The sequence below is a fragment of the Mus musculus genome, chromosome 3, assembly GCF_000001635.26.
Source record: "Mus musculus strain C57BL/6J chromosome 3, GRCm38.p6 C57BL/6J".
In the NCBI taxonomy this organism is placed as follows: domain Eukaryota; kingdom Metazoa; phylum Chordata; class Mammalia; order Rodentia; family Muridae; genus Mus; species Mus musculus.
This window is the reverse complement of record NC_000069.6, coordinates 60,543,417-60,571,394: the sequence shown is the minus strand read 5'-3', so window position 1 is coordinate 60,571,394 and position 27,978 is coordinate 60,543,417. Positions and strand designations below refer to the sequence as shown.

The window sequence follows — 27,978 nt, the reverse complement described above, 5'->3', positions numbered from 1 at the left end:
GAAAACAAACTAAATTGCCAATGCTCTATGGCTATGTGGACATGGCAGGGCTGAACTGGACTCTATCACCACTCCATGGGTCCCAGATACTAATTCTCTGTGTTATCCCTAGTACAAGTCTCTGTGTCCCATACAGAAAACAAGGAGTAGATAGTTTAAATCGGCCCTGACTCAAAGGTGCACATAAGCACAAAAGGCCAGGCTAATAATCCAGTGAAATGAACATTATACTAGAGCACAATTTTATATATAAGGTATAATATCCTACAAATAATGAATACCTTTTTGAAAAACAGTTATATTCTTTATTAATTGCTTCTAACTACGTTGATGTTTCAATGACTTGGGACAGCTTCACTTCTAAGGCTTCATGACCCCTACTCCTGGGGACTTGAGTTTTATTTTAAAGAACAGAAACTATGCATGCGAATCACCAACCACAAATCCTGCTTTGAATCACACTGTAAGGACAGAGGAAGAAACAGAGAAGGGGAAGAGGAAACAAGAAGTGAGAAGAGGGGATATATAAAGAGATGGGGTGCAAACTCCAGGCACAAGGACCAGAGTTCCCTAAGACAATATAGGAGCACCCCTCAGACCATCTGCCAGCAGCAGGTGGGTGTGGCCTTGTGACTTGTAGCCTCTGGATCCTTACAGGGGCTTTTATTCCTGAAAACACAGGACTATATAACAAAACATCCTTTTATATTCCAAAGAGTTTGGCTCCCCTTTAAGCGAGATCAAATATAGGACAGAGGATTGTCTACGTAACTATCTCACAATTGGAACTGCTCCAGCAGCCATGAGTCAGCAAGTGAGTCCAGTGTAAACATCTCCGTTTGCTCCTGAAGCAGAGTTAGCTATCAGGTGTCCAAAAAAAGTATCATTAGCACTTATAACGAAAATGGTCATTTACAGCAGCTTAACTACAGATACAGAATGATATCACTGTATTAGGCAAAAGATAAGCACCATAGAGATAAAATACAATTTAATTTATCTCAATACAAAATGTGGAAGTATTTTTCTCAGATATCAGAGTCAAATACCTAAGTTTTGTATATACCAGAAAAATTTAATAGAAACTAATCTTCCTCAGGAAATCCTTACGTTTGAAATTCTGAGATTTTTCTAAAGCCATGGAAAATACATGTGGCAAAAACTGTATCTAAATATTTCTCTTTAAGAAATATAATAGTATTAACCAGCTGGATAGTATTTTTAGGAGTGGAAAATATATGGAAATTCACTCAATCTCCATTATGGTAATTGTTTATTTTTATGAGTTAATTACTCAGGATGTTGCAAATATTTGTATGCATAATTCAGTGGGTAATCAGCGGTGCTCTTCTGGTCTGACTGATGATCTACTGACTGCAGCACATTATGATTTCAGGGAATTCACGTCAGCCCTCTGCACTCTATTGTGCAGATATTATACACTGGTTGACAAGAGGAGTCTTTTAGTGTCAATGCTTTATACAAGGAAGACATAATACCACAGAGTATCAAGAGCAGTTCTTAAAGGAGGCTTCAGAACTCCACCACCTTGCAATGCACATGTCTTCATCTTAGAAGTACTCTTATTTTTTATCTCACAATGGATGCCACTTGTCTTGGTTCACAGACAAAACAGTTGCTCTGACATCCCAGTCCCTATTCTGAAAGGGGAGCTGTGGGCAGGAGGTAGGCGTATGGCCCTATCCACTGTTAAAGGCATAAGCATGCTAAGTTCTCCTCTAACTGCTTTTGCATGCTCAGGTCCACACTGAAAACTTTTACGTGGTTAGTAAAATTTCCCTATTTTATTCATGAGTTACGAATCCATTTCACTTCCCTGAGAATCACAATGTGCCCATTTTCCAGTCTACTTCCTTCAGTTCCATCTTGATACCCTAAGTTTGGGTTGTCTGGCACAGAAAGAAAATGCCAGGACATGTCAGACACGCCATGGGATGGAGCTACAGCAGTGATTTGCCACAGTGCTGATGAACGACTGCAGAGATGCTGGAGGCTGACACTGACTGCAGGAAGGGTGTTGACGGCTCTGCTGAGGAGGCTCCAGGCATTTTGTCTGCATTGGACCACTGCCAGTGACCATTATTGAAAAGAAAAAAAAAAAAAGATGTAAATGAAAAAATTCCCTTTGCCATCCAAATCATCTCACAAAGTGAGGTCTTTCATTGCAATTTTAAAAACACAACCTGCAACGCCAAACAGCAATTCAAAATAGAAATGAGAGTGTGTATGGTCTTCGGGTATTAACTTTTAATTATAATTTATAGTTATTTTAAATGAAATGTTTCTAAATAAAAAAGATAAAGGAGATGTTCATCCTGACAAAGTCTATGTGTGAAGGACAAAGTGACAACATTTACACTAGCAATGACTCAGCACTTAGCATGAGCTTCAACAGGCTACTGCTGAACCAAAAGAAGAAAGCATAGAACAGTCCTGAGTCCAAAGACAGGAAAAGCTGTCCACACTGTTTTATGGTCATTTGCAATATTCACCGAGTCTTAATTTTAACATTACTTTTTTTTTTTAACTTGGAAACCCATTTTTAGAATGGAAACATAAGTTTTCTTTTCCCTGGAAAAATCAACATTTTCCCTAAGTTAATCAAATCACTTAGCAGACCACATATAAACAGTGTCTAACGCACTTTTACTTTGGAATTACAGCTTTGGTCATCTTGAGTAAGCATATAATACATCTTTAATTCCATCTCTGAATTATGAATACTGTATCAATTTATTCTCTTTACCACATAAAATAATCTAATATTTGGCAAACTATTCCTTCCCAACAGTGGTCTATTACAGCATCAGTAATGAGCTGAGCAAATGAAGGCAATGTAAAGAAGTGGCTGTCTTTATTCACCATTCAAAATAACTGACAGCAGGAAGCAATTAGTCTGATGCCTCTCATTTTCTTAGTGAATAAACAATAACAAAAGATGTCTGTGACATTCAAGGCTCAGCTTCCTAATTGGATGCACTATTTGCTTCTCTGGTGTGCCTATGTATTTAAACTGCACTCTGTATCTGTTATAATGTAGAAAAGCCCCCATCGTCAAACTGATTCATTTCCAGAATTTAACAATGAATAAAAATGTCTTTATTCATTCTCCAACAGACCACTTAAAAATAAGTGAGGCATGAGTTTAATTCAGGTATGGAAATGTATCTGCCTTCTTATTAGGTGGTAAGGCTACTGCATTATAATCTGAAGGACTAAGCAAGATGACTCACATAGCAAAATTAAAAGGGATTAAAATTGAGTAAAATTAAGTGGTATAAAGATCAACTTGTAAAACCCACTCAGTGAAAGCTGTCTACCTGCTCTAAAAGCCATTGAAATCAGAGACATACTGTCTTGGAATCAGACACATCTGATGGTATTTAAATTCAAGGTTAGAATATTGTAACTCTGGAATCAAGTGGCAGGAAAAATTCTGGCTGAGATTGCTATGATTAACAGCCTATTTAGCATTTTTGTTTGTTTATTTGTTTTTGTTTTTCGAGATAGGATTTCTCTGTGTAGCCCTGGCTGTCCTGAAACTATGTAAACCAGGTTGGCCTCGAACTCAGATCCTCCTGCCTCTTAGCTTCACTGTAATCACTGAAGTCATTCTCTCTCTCTCTCTCTCTCTCTCTCTCTCTCTCTCTGTGTGTGTGTGTGTGTGTGTGTGTGTGTGTGATAGCTCTTAAGACTTAATGAAAGATTTTTATTAGTACGAGACAATTATCTCAGTTTGTTGATCAAGAATTGAAGGCTTGTGTAGTTTTGCCAATTTTTACATGTTTGTCATGACACAGACTGGTTTTATGCCTTTGAAAGTTTCCATTCTGAATTCAATACTACTTACAAACACACACACACAATGTCATTCAGGTTGATCAAAAATCTGATTAATAAAGTGACTTATGAATATATTGAAAATTTTAAGCCATTATAAGCTTTCAAAAGATGACGTGCTAATGTATAATTGACATTTATACATTATGTGTACAGGAATGTACAATGATAGTGTTTTTCCGCCAAGTTTGGAAGAAATCTTAGTCATCTATACATTCACCGAAGTATTTGTGAATCAAATGATCCGCAATACGCTGTGTGTCACGCTGACTCAAAATGCAATGAAGAGCTATTGGAAACTCTTGAACCTAGATACCGAGTACTGTGGCAGGTACTAGTTTATATTTTTGCATAAGTTTCAGCATATTAATACAAAAAGTCAAAAAAATTAAAAACTGTAACAAAATAAAAAGAAAATATGCTTAACAGACACACACAGTTAAAATATCAGAATGCCATTCCTACCCATGTCACAGCTATATTACTTGTCCACAAACAGATTTTAAGATGAAAAGTGAAGTTAGCAAAAGGTTTCTCCTTTCCATTTTCAGAATTCATAGTTTTTGAAAAACAAAAGAACCCAAGAACAAGAGAACTTCACTGAGGATGTGCCAAGTTACCATGGATACATGGTTCAGTTACTTCTCTGTCTGTCAGAAAAGATAAACTCGATTTAAAGGCTCATATATGCAATGTGAGGTATCAAAATTTGGAAATGAAAGGGCCTAAACATCCCTGAATCAAGAGAGTGACAGCGCCAACCAAGCCATTCTGTCCTTAGGTGCTGAATGCAAAACCCACAGAGGAGCAGTTAAGTCACCTAGCAGCTTCTCAGTCAAGGCATAAAATGGATGACACGTGGTAAAACAACAGCAGGAGCCATTGTCCATTCACCTCCACACACACACAGCTCCCAGTTATTACAGCCCACAAAAGGAAGGACCAAGGACTGGAAACTGGACTCCTTTCCCTGCTAGGACAGGCTTGCTCTCGATTCTTCTGCAGCCCACCACCGGCTCTGACTCACCCTCTGTCCTCTCAGGTCAAAGGATTTTCGCCAAAACCCAGTGCAGCCAGTTTAAAAACATGTCGTGCAGAGCTACGTTCGAAGGACTGAGTTCAGAAAACAAGCTTACAGGAAAAGTATTCAAACCAAATGCCTTAAGTGTGTGTGGATTCCGATCTTCAAATCAAATGTCCTTTAAGCATCCTCAGCTGGGAAGGACACTCCAGCAGCTGGGATGGCAGGTTTGTCACAGCTTCCTCCTGTGTTCTGACAGGGTGGGTTTCTGCTGCCCAGCTTCTAAGGAGCCTCTCCTCCCTAATCTCCCTTCACTCCACCTGTGAAACTGCAGGGATATAACAGCTGTCAGGAGGGCTGTACAGTGCCCTTGCAAGGAATCGCTGAGATAATAAAGACATAAAGTTCTCCTAAGGCACACTAGAGCTGCATTGTGTGCATTGTTATTGTGTGCCTTGTATTACAGAATCTTACATCATCATCACGATCATTATCATCATCATCATCATAAATAGATTAGGCAATGCTAAGCCAGAATACTACATTGGCGGCTATACTCCTCACACAAGTTCTTAACATTCCTAATTCTGAGAGCTTTTAATACAGTTTCTCATGTTGTGGTAACCACCACCCCTCAACCATAAAATGATTTCATTGCCACTTAACTGTAATTTTGCTTCTCTTCTGTTGTAATGTAAATATCTGTTATACAGGACCCAAAGGACTCACACCATACAGGTTGAGAAGCAGTGGCTTAGATGGAGAAGGAAAAGGAAGGAGGAATTCGGTTTGGAGAATTATACATGGAAAAAAAAAGAAATATTAAAACTATATCCTGTGATTAAAAAAACTACTTGTCTTATACCCATTTTAGAAAAAAGGAATAAAAAGGTTTGGATAGAACATGGTTACCGTGTCTATATAACTTGTATTTCCTGGGCCATTAGCTGTGTGATCAATTTATCACATGTTTAAACTGGTTCAGAAACAAAAGGGCAAATACTGACATTTTCTTATCACAAGAACCGGAGTAGGCCATCCTTGAGTGATCATCAAATAATGAGTACTGCTGGGTCAGGTGTGACTCAGTGTTAGAGCGCTGCCTGGTGTGCTTGGGCCTAGAGTTTGGTTCAAATTGGGGCCTAGACAGGAAGGAGGAAGAGAGAAGAAGGGGAAGAAGAGATAAAGGATGTAAAACAGCTTAACACCTGGCTAGAGTTACAGTTAAGAGGTAGCAATGGAATGGTTTACTGGTTGAGAGTCAGGACAACACAGGACCTGGGTTAAAGAGTCACAGCATTAGGAAGGCTAAGAAGCACTGATCTGAGAGGTCTTCTGAATCCAGGAGTTTAATAAGTCAACACTTTAGAATAAAGAACGGGCTCTGAGTATGCAAGGTCTGCATAAGAACTTCAATTCATATCCCCCGATGCTATCTGCAGATCCCATTGGTCCTATTAATAATTTTCAAAATATAGACAAAAATATTGTTTTAAATAAAACTGCAATTTTAAAAGAAATGTCTGATCCCGGTATGGTACACGTGAGTGGCCAGGACTATTTCTTGACCTCGCTCTTACTGGTTTCTGCTGCTGTTCTGTGAACATGTAGAGCTGTTACAGAGCATCACATTCTTAATTTGGTTTCCATGATATTGTGTTCCAGCATGATACTTTAACTTTAAAACTGTTAAAAACTTCATAACACTTATTAGACAATGTCATCTGCTCACAAGTACACATACATGAACAACACACATCCACACATGCATAAACACACATATCCACAGAGACATGCACATGTGCGCATGGCACACACACGCACACACACACACACACACACACACACTATGATAAAAGCAACACAATGAAATTAACAAATGCAGTAAGTCCACAGGAAGGTAAGTAACCTACTTTCTTCTTATTTTTTTAATTAAGTGCCTAGCTTTTAATCAAGGACATCTTTACATGTTTGGTTTCACAGCTGGAGGTTTGAGGAAACTACTGCTGGCATATTGACATGCAGTGGGAAGAGGCCACCCAGGGATGCTGCCAAGCACTCTACAAAGCAAGGAATGGACCTAGGACAAATGCTCATTATGAACACAACACTGACAGAGCTGAGACGGAGAAACCCAGGGCAATGCTATGTCCCTGCGAAATGCAGCAACTGTAAACTGTTCATTATGCCTTCTTACTGTAGGTGTGAAACTAACTTTGTGGGGTTTTTGTTGTTGTTGTTGTTGTTTTTACTCTCTGAGAATAAACACTACCATATGCACCCACAGTCCTCATTTATTCCCTCCCATTCCTTCCATATCCTCTCAGCTTCTCATTACCCCTCTCTCCAAGTTCATGCTTTCTTATTAAAAACAAAACAAAACAACAGAAAATTAACAACAACACCCACTAGTTCCATCTAATTAGTATGGCCAATATGTGCATGGTGTGAGGTCCTGTGCTGGAAAACTGGAGACCCAGCAGAGGTCACAGGCTCAATGAAGAATGGCTTGCCCTCCTGCAGCAGCTATCAGTTACCAACAGCTCCTCAGGAATGGGTAAAAGGGCATAAGTTGTTAAAGTAACGAAACTAGGTAATACCAGCGTTGGCTGCTACTAAACAGGCTTAATCTCCAAGAATTAAAAACGGCAAGATCAGCCCTTTGCTCGGTGTTTTGAGGGTAAGGTTGTGGAAATACAGATCTGCTCTACATCACCCTTAGGCTCAGTCAGGGCCGCTTTATACACTTAGGCTGAGCGTGGGAGATCTCTGCCACACCACCTGCCAAGCTGCGGCTTTTCCTTGACTGAAGACAGCTCCCCAGCAAATGCTGCTCTGCATAAAGCTTCCCTGGTTCCTTAGGATATTCTGTATGTTTCATGCTTCTTTGGCTTCAAATACAATGGTGTTTTCCTTATCTGCTTAGTTCATTCCTCCTTACTACAAATCGCTGTCGGAAACACGGAGGGACAAATCTTGTCTCCCTTTCTATAGTACCCCGCATAAGTAAATATCCATTCTGCTCTTGGACACAGATTATGCTCTTAAGAGTCAAGGACTCTTAGCAGCACATAAAGAGCCTGTTACAACGTAAATGATAAAGGTGGGTGACGGAAGAAAGGAAATCAGTGAATGGATGAATGACAGAGAAGAACATATGGGCTCCTCTAACTGCATTCAAAGGTAACCCAGCATTGTCTCTGTCTCTGCCCCCCTCCCCTTCTTGTAGTCAGGCTGTTTACTTCACAGCTTAGCGTCAGGACCTGATAATTATAGCTCTAATTGTTTGACAAATAAATGAATCAAGAGGAAACCTTCAAAAGTTGTGAAGTATAACTAAGTCAAACATAGCAGCATCTGGGTAAAGTTAACTAACAAAAGAAATGGGAGTGTATTGCTTTGTTCTTTCAAAGACACACACACACACACACACACACACACACACAAATTATCAAAATGTGGCTCGTGAGCTGTGTCAACTGGAGGGTGCTTGGTGCCAAGCCTTGCAACCTGAGTTCAAGTCTACACGGTGAAAACAAGAGAAATGACTCCTGCAATCGTCCTCTAATCTCACACGCAGGGCATGGCATGAACACACCACACACATATACCTACACATAATACACATGCACACTAAAGTAAAAAAAAATAGTGGCAAAATGTTAACAATTAGTAAACTTACATGAATGCCATACACACACACACACACACACACACACATCATTTCTGAACAGGTTTAAAACTTCCCAAGGTAACATTTAGGAAAAAATAGCCAGTAGTTAAAATAATAAATGAGAAAATGAAGGATTAACAGAACATAGTGGGAACCACATGGAGACACGCCGAAGAGGAATCCCTACTGAGGTCTGGGAGACAGAAGCACCTAATTAGAGAAGCCTCGCAAGGAATGGATTCTAAGATGAACCGAGGAAAAGAACTATTCTCAGACGTTTATATTAAGAAATCAGTCTAACTGCAGAAATGGCAGTTAGGTACTAGAAGCCAGGGAGGGTTTACTCAGAGTCTAGACTCTCCTCAAGCGATTAAAATCATGGTCAGTAACTGAGAAACTTTCCACTGGAACACAGTGATCACAGCCAATAACCCGAGGTTCTCAACCTGTGAATCGTGACCCCTTTAGTAGCCAAACAACACTTTCACAGGGGTCTCATTTCAGACATCATACCTATCTGATAGTTACATGACAATTCCTAACAGCAGCAAAATCAGAGTTATGAGATAATTTTATGTCTGGAGGTCACAACATAAAAACTGTACCAAAGGATCCCAGCATTAGGAAGGTTGAGAACCACTGCAGCAATACCTTTGAAAATACCTAAAGCCACACCTTAGCTCCAATATCCTCCTAGGATGTTTGTCCTTCCTGCGGTATGCCAGGACCAGTCCACAGGGCTCCATAGCTTACTAGGCACCCCTGGCCAACTCCAGGTCCAGTGCCTTCCCTATGGAAGTAGTATGAAATCAATAACAACGTGAGCCATTCACCCCGCAGTAATCAGCTGACTGGACAAAGCTCCGTTCTCTCCCCTCCAAGGGGAAAATGCTAAGCAATGTACCACTGCATCTATCCCCACACAGCAATCAGGAACCGAAGTGACAATAAGTGACAAAGTCAAACTGACTGAAAAATGTGAGAAAGTTACATTGTATTTATTTATTTATCGAAATTTACTTGAACCATCTTTGGCAAGGAAAAAGGCTTGGATGCCTCTTGACATTTGCAATGTGATTTGTCCTGCCCAAGTGACTAGGTCAAAATATATATAGTCTCTGTAAGGTCAGCAAAGACCGGAAAGCAAACCCCCTTTCTTGCTTATACACGTAGTTTCGGGCAAATGACAGAACAGGTGTAGCAGCTTAAGCTGTCTTAGTTCGGGTATTTGAAGTTTTAATCTCCAGGGTGACTTTAGTCATTGTTTATGAGAGGTAAATCTAGCTTTTCAATGAGTCACGTTGTTTTCTTTTCAAAGGAAATTAGTCAAATACACTAATTAGTGTGATTTTAGCAAATGGCACTTCTATAATTTTATTAGTTTTCAAAAACCCAGATCCTTTGATAGAAAAGACATAGTTGTGCTTTTTTTATTATTCAATCTATAACCAGGAAGGAATTTAAAAATGTTTAATCATTATGAATCAAAGGAAAAGTCGTTAACACTCCTACAACCATCTCAATTGGTTCTCACCTTAAAAAGAATAATTATCAGGTCCTGAGCTTCTGCCTTTACTCCCACCTCTGTTTTCTGCCCCACAGACCACTCAGTCCCCAGGTTTCACACTTCAATGTGACTTTCCCCCTCTCTCTGCTTGGCTAAATTGTAACACCAGATCTCCAACCTATATCCAACTCTGTGCAGCTAGGATACAATCATCTTTTCTCCTCTCACTGAAGCTTAAATCTCCATAGTCAGGCACTTCACTCCCTCATTCAGTGGTCTCCAGCCACAGTTCTGTGGGAACAGCTTCTGGAGGAAGGGAAGGGGAGGTGAGAAAACTGGATGACCTACCACTAAGCTTCCATTCCTTGGACACTGTTGTCTACATGCCTTTCCTCTTGTTATACCTCCATACTTTCTTCCTATTATAGACCCCCCCACACACACACATATACACATACTCCTAGAACTTTAGTCATAAGTGAAACCATCACAGTGCCTTCCCAGACAACCGTCTGGCTGAACTTCTTGCTCATGAGAACCTCTTAGGAGTGAGAATGTAGTACTGAGAAAGCAGCAACTGTTTGGTGACACAACACACTATTATTTTCTTTTCTATATATGTCACAACAGTCATTGAAAGTAATTAAGGCAGATGCTACTTTATTCTAGAGGTAAGTAAACCAGCTCCAAGATGTGAAGTGGCTAATCAAGGAATCTATAATTAATGAGTAGGGGTGGACTTGACTATAATCACGGACTTCTAAAAATTGGTCACAAATAGCATCCCCGACAATAGCTACCATTACTCCAGATCCTAATGTGCCTCGCCTTGGGGCTCACTATAATCACATCTACTAGCAGCGTAGAAGGATAGCAAAGCAAGGTTTGTAATTTAGGACAGAATGATATTTAGAAAATAAGTACGGTGGGCTGAGGCTCATGGAATAAATGCTGAATTGATCCTAGACCTCTGACCTCCATACAGAAACAGGCACAAGATGCCATTCTGTCTCCTGGGCAGTGGAGCAGACACACACACACACACACACACACACACACACACACACCTCTTTTTTTGTCCCTTTATAATTTCACTTGTATCCACATTGCTTCAATCAAGAAAATTCTGTTGCAAAAAAAAAAAAAAAAAAGGTATTTGCCCTATAATTTTAAAGAATAAGGAAAACCCAAATATACAAATAAGTCATGGAAAGGTCTTATATTGCTGTCATGAATCTCTATGATCCACAAACTTAAATATATAATGTTTTAACACAGAGCACAGCCATCTCTGCAATACAGCCCTAAGAACAGGAAGTTGAACACATTGATTATTACAGTCTCACACAGGACAGACTGCAAGAGAGCCTGCTCAGCTGGCTTCTGATTATGCATGCATCAGTAATCTTGTCTCCATCTCCCATCCTCCATTAGCTCCTATCTAGACAGCAATGCATTGACCTCCTCCACTCAAACTAAGGAACAGCCTCTCTGCTTTTCCTGTTCGTTCCTAACAGAGTATGGCCTCAAACTCTAACTCACTGCCTCTCACCCTTCCAAATGCCGTGACTCTTTAATTCAGTTCCTCATGCTATGGTGCCCACCTACCATAAAATTATTTTCGTTGCTATTTTGTATTTGTAATATCCCTTCTGCTATGAATAGTAATGTAAGTATCTGTGTTTTCCCATGGTCTTTGAGGGTCAGAAACCATAGGTTGAGAACCACTGCTCAAACTGATACAGTACATACTGTTGGGGGAATTTGCAAGGTAAACCCTGTATTTTGTTACATTTCAATTTTCAAATTGCTACTAGCCCAAAATGCTAGAATCTATACACTCTGCAGTGCTTAACATGTCAAAATTATAACAAGAATTCAATAAATTTCCAGAGAATTAATATTTCTTACTTGAGATGGCCACATAGCATTTGCTTCATAACATCCCCTTGCAATCATGAACCCTTTTAATGAAAACTGGAAAAGAGGAGAAACCAAATGCAGTGCCTATATCAAGTTCTTGGCATTTCCTCTATATCTCTGCATGCAAAACACATCCTCTCCCAGTCTCTGCTGCATTAAGTTGGCACAGGATAATTCTAGCTCAGACAACCTAAGGAGAAATGGGGGCTTCACTTCTGAGCAGAGATAAATAGAAGCCACTGTTCTTCTCCCAACTCTGTCAAGGCCTCAGCCATTCTCAACATTGCATGTTCAATGGAGGTACGACACATTCAGATCTAGGAGGCCCCTGACAATGGAGTGCACACCTGACAGCTCAAAGACATGCACTGTTTGGAGTCAAGCGCTGATGTTAGGATGAGACCTGCTCACTGACTACAGCTTGCTGTATCTGACACGCTAACAGGAAACATTTCTATCTGACATTCACAGGTGAAGTCTGTGCTTGACTACAAGGCTTACATTTCCACTTTGTTGTAAGTTGTCACTCACAAAGCTGACTTACACAGACTTACTGACATAGCCCAGAACATTTCTGCCCATGTATATCCCAAAGAACCATAAAATATATTTTAATGTCAACACTAAGCAGCTATTCCAGAATAAGGAAATTCCCGCACCACAAAGTGTCAGTCCGACCTGCATCTCAGGTAAGTACTTACACTAGGAACCAATGTGGGATGATGTGATGTGGAAACATCGCTCAGTGTCCGAGCAACGGAGCAGCAGAGGCTCTCAGAAGAGCTGACTGTGATGCAGGTCCTCATTCAGAAAAGGTTTTATGAAGAGATAAAAGAGAATGTGGAAGCAGGAATGTAAGAGAAACACCTTTTAACACTCCAGGGAGGCCGGAGAACAGTCAAGAGAGTGGTTGAAAGACTGAGAGAGGTAAGCCAGGGCAAAGATGTGTTTTACTTTATAAAATGTCTCACTGCCCAGGGCAGGAAAGGGCCTTTTGTTCTTCTGACCTCTCAGGGGCATCTGAAAGGAATTATATTTGTGCAGTGACAGGACACTGAAGATCAATCAGTATTTTAAGTGATTAAAATCAGTAGCAACACGTGTATGTGAATATAGTCAGCTTTCTTTACTCATGCTAACTATTTTGTCTTCTCTTTCCATCTTTCCTCCTTTACTACTTTGAAGAGAAATAGAACAAAGGGTTTGCAAGGAAATAAAATCAAGTGTCTAAAATTAAAAACCTGTAATTTACATAATTTAGAAATTACAATCGTGATACTTTTCACTTTAAATATAATGTTGAATCAAAAAAGTGAAAATAGTAGACAGTCTATGCCTAGAAACTTTTTCCTAAACTAAAAAAAACAACAAGAAACGTATCAGTAGAGATGAAGAAGCTCAGAATAATGCTAGAGGGTATCAAACACAGACTTCTAAAGCTCAAAATGGGGTTCAATATATAACAAGAATAACCTGCAAGGAGGCTTTTCCATATGGAAGGCCAGTGTGGATGCTTTGTGTGCTGCATCACCTATATATTTCTTAAATATCATTTCAAATACCATTTTATGTAGCCCTGAACTACAGTTAGTACAACTGTCATCTATAATAATGTGTGTGAAAGCAAAGCATGCTCAAATACCAGCAGTGTACCTTTAAGCCAACCATCTTAGACTCCTCCCCTGTGTTTTTACACATAAGAGTATAATGTTAAACATTACTATAACATAAATATATAAATAAACATTAACAAAGGAGTTCTTAAGATTTCAGAAATATATCTCAATTGTGAAACTAAATTATAATGAAATATTAACAAGTTTTTAATTCTTGGGAAAAAAAAACATTACAGCAAACACAACTTTAATTTTTTAACTTTCACCACAAGGTAGCCTAACATATAAATTTAACTATTCTAGTGAAGGTCTGTGCCTTCCTGAGTACAGGCTGAAGACAATGACAATAAATGTCTGATATAATAATGGGTCTTATTCACTAGGAATTAAGGATTTGTTTTGGAAACTGCTACAAAGTTTTGCTTAGGTAAGTAGCCTCGAAGCCTTACATTGTGGTTGTGGAACAGCCCTGCACGCTCATCTCCTGGTAGTCAACTCCCACTCATGGTGTCTGAAATCCATTAGAACCCATGAATGGAGAGGTTCAGCCAGTGTGTGTATGGACAGGTCAGGCCCTCTGTCTCACAACATTATGTCAAGGTGGGGCTACATAAAGCAAACAAAGAGGTAAAGAGATTTAAAGCAATCCATTAACAAAGTTTGGACAGAGGCAGTAGATCACACAGACAAGGACACAGACCCCAAAGATTTGAATTGATAATGTAAGAAAAACAATCTTATTGCCCAGAATCTCTTTCCTGGTTTCTCTAAGTCAGTGTCTGGTTTATCTTCAAATTCAAATTCCACAACTCCATATTCTGATTAGCCCCAACTTCACCCACATTGTCTAGTTAGGGACTTTTCATGCTTTGGCTCTCCACTGATGCCTGCGACCTTACTCAGTGGGAAGAAACATCTGTAATTCCACTTTTCTTCAACAGTTGTGGTTCCACTTTCCTTTAACAGCTGTGGTTCCACTGTTCTTCAGCAAGTATGGTCCCACTGTTCTCAACAGCTGTCTCCGTAGTGCTATGTTTGCAGCTGACATTCACTTCTATTCCTAAACGGTATCTAAGAGCTGCCACCACCAAATTCATATGCAATGCAAACAGGGGAAACCTTCTAAGGCTCCAACCCTGAAAGACCTACAGGGAATTAAGTTACTGAGGAGGTGAGACTCAGTCTTCTCTAGGGGTGAGGACCCAAGAGGTCAAGAGGTCAGCCAGAAACACACACACACACACACACCAATTATAATTTAAAAATAAGAGGTCATGAATTTGAGACGTGAAAGAGAGATGAGAAAAATTGGAGGAAGGAGAAGGAGGAAAATGTTATAAATACTGTATTCGTGTATTAAATTCTCAATAATTTTTATGAATATTTCTAATAGTAACAAAGACAATGTTCCAAGCCTAATTATCAGCATTCAAACCCTTCGGGTTATTATTACCTGATCCTTTTTCTTACCACCATATTGAAAAAGAAGCAACATTAATATAATACAAAACATGTCCTGCACCTACTTTACAAGGGCTACTATTTTCAAAGCAGTGTCTACTTTGCTGACATAACACATGAGTGAACTGTGTGATTTTATGACTATGAAAAATAGGAACTGAATAGTTATTAGGATGCGTAAGAAACAACAAAGCATCTTTTTTTTATTTTTTTCATATTATAGTGAAATGTCACATTAAATTACTACTTTAGAGTAATCAGAAATGAACTTTCAGTCACTCTAGTTACTAAAATGATTTCTGTGTTCTTTTTCAATACTAAGTATTTTATTCAGCTATGAATCAAGACAACACCAGTACCTTACATTGGCTAAAACTTAACTCTATACCAAGCTAAGTAAGGGCAACAGCTTGAAATACCTGCATGGTAAGCAGTGAAAAAATGTTATTTAGGTGTTTCAAGAGTTGTCAGAGCTCTATAGCTATATGCTCCATTTCAAATAACCATACCTATGCTAAGCCTCTAATACACACTCAGCAGAATCTCTTCTTCAACATTCAACCTTGGTTCCTTTCTGCAGTCAGTCTTATTTCAACAACGTCCTAAGATGCTCAATAAGCCCAACTCTCTAAACAGCAATACTTAATCTGTAATCTCGACCTGTGCTTAAAAAGTATTGCTCTTGGTATTCCTTTACTAACAATTGCCACCAACACCAAATGAAACAGGACACAGCACATTAATACCTTTTCAACCAGTGTGATCTTATTAATCCACTTCTATGGGTTATTCTTAGGCTGTGATCACTCGAACTAGTATTTCCTTTCCTCAAAATAGCCCCCTTGCTTAGGATCTGTGTTTTCTTGTCCTACTCTAAAACCTCTACACATGCAGGATAATTCCACCTACAGAAGCACCATCAATCAAACATCCCTGGCCCTGGGGCAGAAACTAGCAATGGCCACACAGAAACGAGGAATTCCATTGAACATTTTTCAATAAATTTTGCAGCACTTGAAGCTGAGTTCTTTTCCTAAAAATAATAAAGAAGCATATGAACACACAACTAATAAATTTAGTTATTCATTTGTCCACCCAGATAAATTTTTACTTGCTTATTCATTTATTCATTAACAGACATTTGGCGTATCCAGCAATTTTAGGAAACTACATCCTACATTCTCTAGTGTTGGCTAAAAATACATTTTCTTCATTGGGGCAGATGGCTCTGTCTGTGAAATTCCTTAGGACCAAATTTTAAATATCACCTGTCTTCTTTTAAAAACATATATGATTTAGCTCAATGGAAAACAGCATTGGAAGTCTTCTCCTTATTCTAAACAGGTGGAAAATTTACATTGCAAATTCTAAAAATAATTATCTTTTCCATTTTATTTCTCATAAGAAATGGTAAAGCTGAGGGGAAAAACTGGCTTGAACCTGCTTCTAAACCTCCACTCACTCTGCATGGCTTCTAGAAGAGCAGGAGTTCTTTACAAGCTGTATGGGGTAGATCATTAGCTCTAAGCAGCTTGGGTAAGAAGAATGGGCGAGCCCCAGAAGACACAGTCATTAAGGCAGCACTCTGAAGAACCCAAACTCCCTTAGAAAGCTGGAGAACTCACTCCAAGTCTGGGCTTAGCTTCCTGTCTTCCTACCTGACTTCCAGTCTCCTTCACTCTAAAGCTCTTGGATTCCTTCAAAAACTCCAAATATATTAAAAAACCTTCAGTAGAAACTAACCTGCCTTCAAATGAATCAGCATATATGAACTACTAGCAGAAAAAAAAACTATTGAAAATATGAAACCTAAATGCAATGTAGGATTAAAATGGAAAATTTATAATTTAAATATTATTAGAAGGATAATTTCAATACAACGTAAGGAACTATAAAATATTATTTTTACAAAGATAATGTTAGTTTTAAAATAATCAAGTCTCTGGGTTATTATCTTCTTTCTTTTTTTGTTGTTATATGTGTCTGTAGGGGTTGTAGGTATCATATCTAGGGTTTGAATATACTAAACAATCATTGTCTAACCTCAACACTTAAAAAATATTTTATTTTTAACTTTGATACAAGGCTTTTGGCTAAGTTGATCAGGCTGGAGAATCTGCTCTGTAGACCAATGCAGGCTTTGAATTTCCTACCTCAACCTCACACATAGTTGGGATTACAGTACTGCCACTAAGCCCAGCTTCAAATTTTTATTGTTTATTTTAAATGTTTCTTTGTCCTCAGTAAAAATATTTTTAAAATAATTTTTGTTCTAGAATGGTTCTAAGTTAACTACCTCTGGGCTGTGATGCCCTTTTCAAGGGATCTGTGTCTATGATACAATCTTAACAGAACATGAGTAAAGTTAACAGTGTTTTTTATTAGTTGAATTCTATGAAGCATTTGCAAACATGATAGAATAATTGCAAAGTTATACTGATATATACGAAACAAGCTCAATCTTTCAACATCAGACTTTGAAAATCAAAAATAAAAGCCTATGTTCTCAAGTTTGGATGGATCATGTGTGGAGGCTGGATGACCCATGTTCCACACCCACTGCACCAAGTTGTCCCGAGAGCTTTCTGTTATGGCCTCAGAGAACACAGCAGACGGGGACACTTACACTATGTCAGTGTTTTCAGTCAAGAATCTCTGAACTCCTTTCTGGCCAATCTACATTTTTTGAAATACACATTAATGTTGGCTCCAAATAGCCTAGGCAAACTTCAAAATATTACTGCAGAACCATGTTTTCCTAACCTGAAATTAGCCATTAAGAGGTCGAATAAGAAACTAACACTCAAGTTACTCCATGAAAAATAGTGGTAGTCCTATATATGTAGTAAGTGTGATAGTCACCATGCTTATGCCAAATGACAATAGCAAATGAAAAACAACAAAAAAAAATCTATAAAAGAACCCTTCACCAGAAAACTGAGGACAATGTGGAGAAAATAAATAAGGAATGTTCCAAAATTAATGCATCTGGCTTGTGATAGGTGAAGTATCTGAAGATTCAGGGTTATAAGGTCACCAAAATATAAAGGCCATCTGTGTGATGTAAGCTTGCAGGGCTGACCTTGAGTAAGTTCAGTGGGGGAATGATAACCTTTTCCAAGAAGCACGATTGAAACAACAGCAAGCGCTGTCACAGACTTGGCCTGATTGCTGTCTCTCTCCCCCGTGATGATGAACTCATGCTACTGTACAGGTCTGACTTCTAGACAGGTTGAGCTTTTATTATGTTCATTTTTTTTTCATCTCAGACTCACTTCCCTCAGTTCTCTCTTATTAAAAAAGAAGTTAGAAGAAAACAACCTCTTAGTCAGTATTTGGAGTATTCTAGTCATGGTTTGATGTGATTCAAACTTCTATTTAATCCTCAGAGAATCCTATCGTGTAGGATTATACCCATTGCAAAGACTGAAAATCTGGTGTTCCCTAACGTAACACAATCAAGTAACTTCCCAAGACGGCACAACCATTACATGGTAAATCCAGGGTTTCCAGGCTTCTCTGGCCGTGGAACTGATATTCTTAACCACAAGGCTAAACATTTCTAACTGTTATAAATGGCATAAAAGTTCTGTAATTTATATCTTATATACTCTAAATGTTTATATTCACTTTAGAATATGTTGACCTTCTCCTTCTCATGACAAAATTCTTTTCCTTCTCATGACAAAATTCCCCTTAGTAAGAGGCCTCATTGATTTTATTTATACCATGCTATCTTATATTTATAACAAAGCAGAATAAAGCAAATTAAACTGCCATGAACACATTCTTTGACAAAGAATTAGGAGGGGGGAGCTTGCATTCTATATATCTAAGAGGTTTTCACATGTGAAAGACTTTAAGATTTTATGATTTTTATTAGTTAATATGTACTACTTCAATAATATTTCTAAATTATAGCCAAGTTAAAACACAAATAGCAAACTGCCAACAAAAACTAAAAGCAAGTAAATAAAAATAAGAAACAAAGTTAGAAAGAAAACTCACCATGGGTTAAGTGAAGTAAGACAGCCTTGCCACCACATTGAAACTATTTAATTCAAACAGAGACAACCAAAAGCAAAATGGAAAGGCCTAAATACAGCCACATTTGCATCAATAATAACGGCCCAGATAACACCCACATTCATAAAATAAGGTGCATGTGTTAGTTCTAAGTTTGCTTCATTCACACTCAGTTCTTTGTTTACCTTCACATCCATGTATGTTTGTATAGCAAAATATTTTGAAATGTGCAGTCAATTTAAGTTTGTTCTGATGATATTCTGGAAAGTTCAGCACTATCTTAATCTTACTGAAGTACTGCTGCAACATATGGTCTTTTTCAAATTAAGATACAAATGTTCCTGGAACATTTGCTCATGTGGTTTGATTTTTACTCTCATCTGATATTTTCTAAATATGCTCTTTTCGGGTGACAGCACACACTCGCTAGGATTTGGATCCAAGGACTGACTGCATGGAGCCTAAACACTCAAGTGCCTCTTATATGCAACGGAAACCCTCCTGTGAATGGTGTCAGTGAATGATGCTGGCCCTTATGCACTGGTGTGTGGCCACAAATCCTAAACAGAAAGTGAAGGGTGTGATTACAGCCTCCTGGGAAGGGGAGCAGCCCAAAGGAGCCTCAGTTTTTGACTTGAGGTTTTAGTTGTATCAACACAAAGTGTTCGGTTTAAAATGAAGCAATTTCCTTTGTTCTTTTAAGTTTTCTTGTTTCCATAAAGGATAAGAGATGCCTTTCCCTTACTATATCTGTGAATAAACATAAAAAGATCAGTGAGAGTTTTATTACAAAACAAATATCAATGCTATTCCAATAATTCCCTATTAAGTATTTCAGCTTTTTAGAATTATACTTTTTCTCTGTCATCGACATAACTCTATTACTTTATGTGTTGCAAGTTACAATTTACAATATTGTACATTTAAACCATATTTTCAGAATTTCTTAATGAAGATATACACCAATGGTATATTTCTAATAGTTTTTCCCTCCATACTCTGGGCACCAAATTGAGTTCTAAGGCCAGAAATACTTTTCGGCATGAAAAACATAAACAAAGTATAGGTCAGTCCCTTTACCTCTCTATTCTCCAATTGCACTGTGTGCTCATGAGTGATGCTGAACATTTTACTCCTGCACTAACAGCTGACTGCAGGTTTTAGTTCTTCTACATCCTTAGCCAGGCACCAAAAAATACAAACACAGAGCTCCCCACGCTGAAGCGCCTGCCCTAATTTGCCCCTGCATTTAGACTGAGTCTTGAGTCCTTGCTTTCTAATCCCTTTGGTGCCATTAGACCCTAACGTTAGTCTTCTTACTCTGTTCTGCAATACATTTCCTTTGATGTAATTAAGCATATGTTGAATGTCCATTTCTTTCCTAGACACCGTGTTAAGATTATAAATCGATAAATATATAAACATTCCTGGCCTCAAGCTTTTCCAAGTCTAGTAAAGGATGTCAAAGAGCAGCAAGAATTTCACTGAAAAAAAAACAAATACACCTCTTGAATCCATCGCATTCAAAGCCAAATCCTGACATTTCAGCTTTGATGAGTCTCTCTTCAGGACGAGCAGACACTGCTAGTTTCTGCTCTGCTTCAGAGAATAAAGATCAAAAGAATATTCTATCATCTGTGCAACTGGCATTCCTCTCGCTACCGGGGGCACTCCAGTGTTACAAACAAACATCAGGCAAAATGAAAAAGAACTTCTGTCCCCTCTCCAGTTATTTGCGTTCATTCCTTGACATTTTCCTCCCTTCCCACTGACAGTCTATGTCATGACATAACAACTTTTTGGTTCTTAGAGAATGGAAGACCTATCCATCTGTAAACGGTTTTCACTAACCAGACCTGTCAATCTCATAAAGACACTATGCTTTTAAAGAGGTGTTTATATCTAGGTCAACTGTTAATAAAAGCCAGTAGTTATTTGAGCCTGTGGTTTGCATACGTATCATTTAATATCTTTTATTAGTTGGAAGTATGACCTTTCTTTTGAAGTTTCTGCAGCATACTGGGTGTGCATGTACTTGTATCTTTTCCCGTTTTATTTACTATTTTATTCAGAGAGACTTGTGTTTCAGTTGTGACTCAATCCTTTTCTAACAGTGTGACCTTGGGAAAATTACATAGTAACATCCACACAATCGCCATTTTCCTATGCTAGCCACTGTGCTAAGTACTGGCACAAGCTGTTTCATTAAATTAAATCTTCATAAAAACTCTGACAAGGAGATAATGTTATTCACATATTAGAGAGAGTGAGACTACAGCTGAAAAAGACTGTAAGTAAATATCCCAAGGTCACAAAGCCAGATACAGAATAAGAGCCTAGAATGACCTAGATGGGGGCTGTGTTGATTTTCCTTGATGGCACTGTGCTATTCCAAGGATGAGGAGAGAAGGGGGCACTAGATGCTCAGAATGTTCAAAGATCAATGATCCTGCCAACAGCTTCTGCAGCTACACTTTCTGGCGTCAGTGAGCCCTGGAGTGAAGAGCATGGTAGGCTCAACTTCATAAAGCCTCAGTTTCGTCTTCCCCATGGTGCAATAAAAATAGTATCTTGAGTACCTTTCTGTTATATTGACGAATTCCATCTGAAAATGTCTTACAGATATAAAATGATCTCCCATTACCCCTCCACCCCAGCCCTCGCTTCTCCCTCTCATCCCTATCTCAAGTTTTCAAGAAAAAAAATGTATGTGATTCTAAGGTAGGCAATTTATAAAATATGAAAATTAACTAAAAGATTATTTTAATTCTGTAAAACTAACCAATAAGCTTTTAGTTCCACACACGATGGATAATACATAGAAATGCTTTGCTTTTGAGCCTTAAAACTTTATAAATAAACAAAAATGTCAGCAGCTGGTCAGAGCCCTATATTCATCTTTCCATTGAGTTGCTCTGATGAAACGCAGGTCTGTCCTTTCTTCCTTTTCTACATGGGCATGTCTAGTGAAGGTTGCACACTTTGACTTTCTTATTACATAACATAAACTAAATAATAAGAACTTTATATTTGCTTAATTAAGCATCTACTGTAAATATTCTGCCTATTCCCCTCTGTTTGGAGGTTTCTGCTGCACAAAGGAAGAGGAAACATGGGACAGACAAGCACAAGTTTCAAGCTGACCTGAGTTATGCAGAAACTCTAACTGGGCCTTATTCTGAGAGCAGGGCCATGCACCACAGGCTTACTATGAACACTATGAACAGGAAAACTAGGCTCCTTCTGCAATCATTATCATTCATAATTAATTTGCAAGTTTTCGTTATTTTTAAGAGTTCACATTCTTATATTCATCTGATTTCTCATCCTAAGGAACAATAAGATTTCTGGAGAAATGTAAGCGGGGTGGACTCAAGGCACATTTAATCATAAAGCAAACTCCTAGCCTTGGACTTCATATCAAGTCTTTTTGTTTTATTTAATGACTAAATGAGTTGCATTCATAACCATTAAGAATAAGAACAATAAAATGCCACCTTTGTATTTTTGCATAAGAAACCAAATATGCATTTTAACTCACTATAAAAACTTCAAAACACTCTATTTAGTTATTCTTTGCAGTCTAAAGGGAATATAACATAGGACAGAACAGAAATAAATACTATTCAATATATTTTCAGTTTGTAAAGTTATTGGTAAGTATATGTTTTAATTTTAGTACTAAATTTAGGTTGGTTTTCTAAACAAGAGCCTTAATTTCAATGATAGAGCATTGGTTAAGATATTAAGTTCATACTTCAAAAAAAATCAAAGAAGGTAAAAAGATGCTATGAATTGATGATAAGGCTGAAATCAGAAAATCAGCTCATGGGTTAGTGCCTGTGAAGTGCACAGTGAAGAGTAAGTTAGAAACGAGTTAGGAGCTGGCTTTGTGCTAGGCTTTGTGCTTCTGCATACATGGTTTGTACTGCTGCCCTCCCACAACTCAGAAACAGAGAACACTAGCACCTAATCCAGATTCTTTACCCAGTCCCAGGTGCATTTTCCATGAGGAACACTGTAAACAGGCCCACACTGTATCCCACTTGTGATCCCAGCCCTGCAGACTGAGAGACAGAAGATCACGAAGTGCTGGGGCTGGCTGGACTGTAAGAGTAAATTTCAGAAGGGTGGGTGTTAGCTGTACTACAAGACCTTCTTTTTAAAATAATAATAATAATAACAATAATAAAAGAGGGAAGGGAAGAGAGAAAGGGAGAGAAAGAAAGGCCTAAGAGGTTAGAGGATGTTGCATTGTTCCAGGGCTCTAACATGCTGCAGGAATGCCAACAAGGCACAAGTGTGTGCTCTAGCACTACCCGGATGACAGAGCTCCACTTCTGCTTCCTGGGCAGAATGTAAGGAAACACTCATTTAATAAGTTTTTGGTATTAGATATTAATGGCAAGCTATCTCAAATACAGGTACCTTTATAAAATAAAGGATTGCTACATTATCCTTTAATATTTTAAACCTCAAAAACAATCTTACTAAATATACAGTGATGATTGTAACATGGAGAAACAAAATGCTTCAAAATTCCAATTCAAATCATTGAGTACAATTCTTGAAAATCTCTCCAATGCCAATTATTTAATAGGGGTAAAAATAGAATAGAAATGTAAAGTTCACCCAGAACCACCCACCTCCAAGAAGTATTTGCAGTAAGTAGAGGCCCAATGCAGGACAAGTTTTGTCTATGTTATCATAGTTCTCGGTATCCTCTATGAAAATCCATTTACATTAACCCATGCTTAGAGGTTTTGTTTTCTATGCTTCTGAAACTGCTTCCTAGAGAAATCAGAATCTTACCTTTACATATCTTCTGGAGAAGTTTCCTGGTGTACTCTGAAAATCCTTGAGGTCTGTGTCAACAGCCACTCTCTTCCTCCCAAGGCCTTAGAAGTTGGAGAAATCCCAACACCTGCTGCTACCACTGAGTGTCGAGGCTAGGAAAGTTTTAGGGTTTGGATAGCAGGACCACTGAGCCACAGCCAAAGCTCGGGATGCCTTAGCAACTGAAAGCAAGTGTAGAGGACTCTGTGGTACCCAGCACAGAGCTCAATCGTAGCAGCAGGGGGAGGAATATTCCCCACCCTCACAAGGGTTTAGACGCAGCCAACAAGGGACCACGCTTCTGCCAAGGGGCAGTGCCAAGGAGGTAGAGACATGACCAGCCAGCACAAGACCCTGGGAGATGAGCAGCAACCAGCACAGAGCTCAGGTAGCAATTGAGAAGAATCACCAAGGTCCCCACCAGAACACAAGAAGCAATGGAGAAGTGCAACAAAATACAAGGGGGCAGCCATTCACGCATCCCACAGAAAGCCAAAACATGGATGAAGGGGTGGAGATCTAGTTCTAGAAAGAAAAGTGAGGGACACATGTTATAGCATGCCTGTTGGACTAATGTTAACATTTCAAAAGTTGTATGAGATTACGATACTCTGTCATTGCAACCTTAATATTAAATTAATGTACAAATGTAAAAAAAAAAAATCCCAGGAAGCTGGTCCACAGCAAGAGGTAAAAAGCCAAAGCTGTCTGGAATTGGAAGAGAAAATAGACACAGAACAGAGATTAAACTCAATTAGTTTCTTTTTAAAAATCTTCTTGAGAAAAATAATTACTTTCTAATTGTGCAACACATATTTCATCAAGTACATCACTTGCAGCCAGAGCCAGATGAGGGTGAATGGGGAGTTTGATGAAGGAAAGAATTTGATAGAAAAGAGGCAGGTGTTCCAGGAGTGTACAAGCTGGAGAAGGGCAAGAGATGGAACTAAGAAAGGAGGAAAAACCAGAGGGGAATCAAGTGTGCCAGTTCACTAGGGAGAAGCTCTAATGCACACGCCTCTGCTGACTGCCTGGGCCTCACAACGCAGCTCTTCCCAGGAAGGTGCAGAGAACCTGATACCTAGTCCTCATGGCTCTTATCTCCCACAGCCGGGAGGAACTTACGCTGAGCCGCTTACTATGAACTGCGAGAGCTAGATCATGCGGAGACAGAGCTCAGGGTGACTCTGTTTGCAACTTGGGAACCAAGCATAAGCACTGAGAAGCTGCTAACTCTATCTAACGTACAGCAAATGAAAACGACTGAGATAACTTAGCCATCCTGACGTTTTTAAAATTAGAAGCAAGTTAACTATACAGAGTATTTTAGACTTGTTTTAGACATTTGGACACAGGTGTGAAAAGACCCTATTACATAATAGCAGGTCCGTGTGAGTAACTCTTCACTTCAATATCAACTTCAAATTCAGAGCAATTAAAATCTAATAATGTTTCCTTTAGTTGGTACATTAAAACCCATGTAATTTAATGAGTATTTAAAATACTCTTTTTAAAACAAATGGTAATTTCCTTCCTTATTTCTAATATACACAGTTAAGAATAAATGAAATGAACCTCATTAGTTGAGGGAGGGTGTCTATCTATTTCAGATAAGTCAACAAACACCAGCTATTGTTATAAAGTAAAATAAAACTAACAACACAAATTAGTCAATTCTCTTTAAGCAACAAATATTTTAATCTGGGAGAAATCCAGATTTTTATAAAGGGGAGTAGGATAAGTAATCTCAATTTCCATTTTTAGAAAATTGTTATCGTGTGTGTGTGTGTGTGTGTGTTTGCACACACGAGTGCGTGTACATGGCATGTGGGAGCACATGGCATATACAAGGAAGGCAAAGGACTTATATATGAAATCTGTCCTTCCACTTGTTTATGACTTCTGGAGATGAGTGTGGATCTCCAAGATTGTAGAGCAAGTATCTTTTGTACACAGAGATACTGTGCAAAGCCTCTATGTTTCCCTGTAGCAAGCCTGCTTCAGTACACTTAAATTCTGATTTGAATGTGGTCTTATCATTTCCAGACATTGTATCACTGAGGAAGGCTTAAAAAACAGTGGTTGGACCCTTATGTCTGGAGGAGGGAGGGCAATCGCTTCCATAATGTGGTCCTTGAGATTAAATTCAACAGATCAATTTTACTTGCATTACTGCACCTATATTTTTCAATCCCATCTAAATAAAGTGATAACAAGAACTTGTTGAAGCAAATGGTGATCTAAAATGGGAAAGTTAATGTATTTATTTATAAATCTTTTAAGACTACATGTATGTCATTCAGTAGAAACAAAAAGTAGTTGTTTTGTGTAAATAAAATGTGCTAGTAAATAAGTTAGCACATGAGATGTTTGAATAAATGTTAAGCATTAAATACTCCTAACAAATTCATCAAAAACTATATCCCAGCATCACCTACATAATACCATAAGGAGGCAGAGAATGCTAATGATGGGGTGGGGGAGCCAACTCATAAAGCCTAAAGGGCCAACAAGAATTTCAGCATGTTTTCTATGTCACTTGATAGATCCTTTACTATTTAAGTTCTCAAATGTAATTATTACAGATTTTTAAAGACCATATCTTAAACATTATCAATACAGGATGATTATGCTAGGAAAACTTGCAGTCTATAGTCTGTAGCCTTATAAATTAGTATTTTTTCCAATTAATGAAATGAACACACAGGTAATGGGTACTTTATTAGTATCTGAGATGAATTATGGTAAATATAATTTTATATAAAAAATAAACTATTTTGAAGATAGAAAATACTAGCTCATTCAGAGTATGAATGCATAAATACAATAGTAAGGTACAGCCTGTACAACTATCTGATTCATACAAGCATATATCATACTAATTTGCTTACAAAATTATCTCTGTCTAAAAATAACATTTCTGGCAAAAATCATGCACATCAATTAATTTCATTTAAAATGTGAACTCAACTAGTATGAATAAAGCAGGAGTACAATTAGAAATGAAAAAAATAATTACTTTCATCTATGAAAGTATAACTGTGACTCAAGTAAAGGACAGAAGATGTAGAGACTAAAGCAGTCTATGGAAATCTATACCCCATTTGCTGAACTGTGCATCAGTTTGGGAATCAACGTTATGTGTGAGTAAATGCCAGCAGTGCTCATGAAACATAAGCTGGCTACGGATGAGGACACTAAAGTGTGGAACGTGCTCCCAAAGTACACAGTCTCAGAAGCCTTCTTCCCATGGAATTCTGCACAACTAGCCTGCCTCACTTTAGCTTAGTTAATTAGCTTCCAGTTTGCCTCATTCACTCACCAGTGTCTATCAGACAACTCCATGCTTCATCTTCAATGGATAATACAGTTTTTGCTTGCCAAGGTGCCATGAAAAGGATCCAAGATGGATCCCTTAACCAACACCTCTCATGTAACTGCTATGGCACTGAGAGTTAGGGGTCTGCTGGTCAGCCATGCTTCCATTCCCCGGTATCAGGAGCAGTGGGTGGCAGCAGTAGCTTGAGTTCTGTCAGATCCACACCCAGTAAGATGCTAGCCCAAACATTCTTGTTGATTCCACACTCACACAGACTACCCATGTGTTTTCACTTATCCTACACCAAGTGCCAAGACAGGTGTCGTCCTGTGATCATACCTAAATCTGCTCTCCAAGCAAGTGATATAAACACTGTTACCATGAGATACTCAGTTTCCAATTCTATACAGAAAACTGCTCTCTAAGGTTTATCTCATGGCAACTGCACTAGCCCTTTCATAATTTATTTCCTTCTCATTCCTAGTAAGCAAATTAACTGCCCTAAAGCCTGTCACTGAAAGAGACTTACCATGTAAATTAATTGCTACCCTGAGATTTTGCTCAATTTTAAAATCTACTCTTATCTGCCTTCCTAGCATAGAAAGTTCTCAAGGGTTACTGTTTTCATAATCTGTACAACACTCCGACGACATGAGGAGATATCAGTTCTTGCAACATTTACAAAATGAGCAATGCTCCTCTGTTCCCATACTGTATTTCCATTCTGATGTTACT

The 27,978-nt window shown here is 38.4% G+C and overlaps 1 protein-coding gene across 49 annotated transcripts in view; it reads right to left on the bottom strand.

Annotated features, from left to right (window-relative positions):
* The window catches only part of Mbnl1 (muscleblind like splicing factor 1), a 157,192-nt gene that overhangs the window by 58,356 nt on the left and 70,858 nt on the right, over positions 1-27,978 (bottom strand). For 6 of the 49 annotated variants that reach the window (XM_030252727.1, XM_030252726.1, XM_006501794.4 and 3 more), the window contains one exon: positions 23,901-24,449. The exons of the other annotated variants lie outside the window; for them this stretch is intronic. The gene's annotated coding sequence lies outside the window, so the exon portion shown is untranslated. The remainder of the gene's footprint in view (positions 1-23,900; positions 24,450-27,978) is intronic. 49 annotated transcript variants of the gene reach the window in all.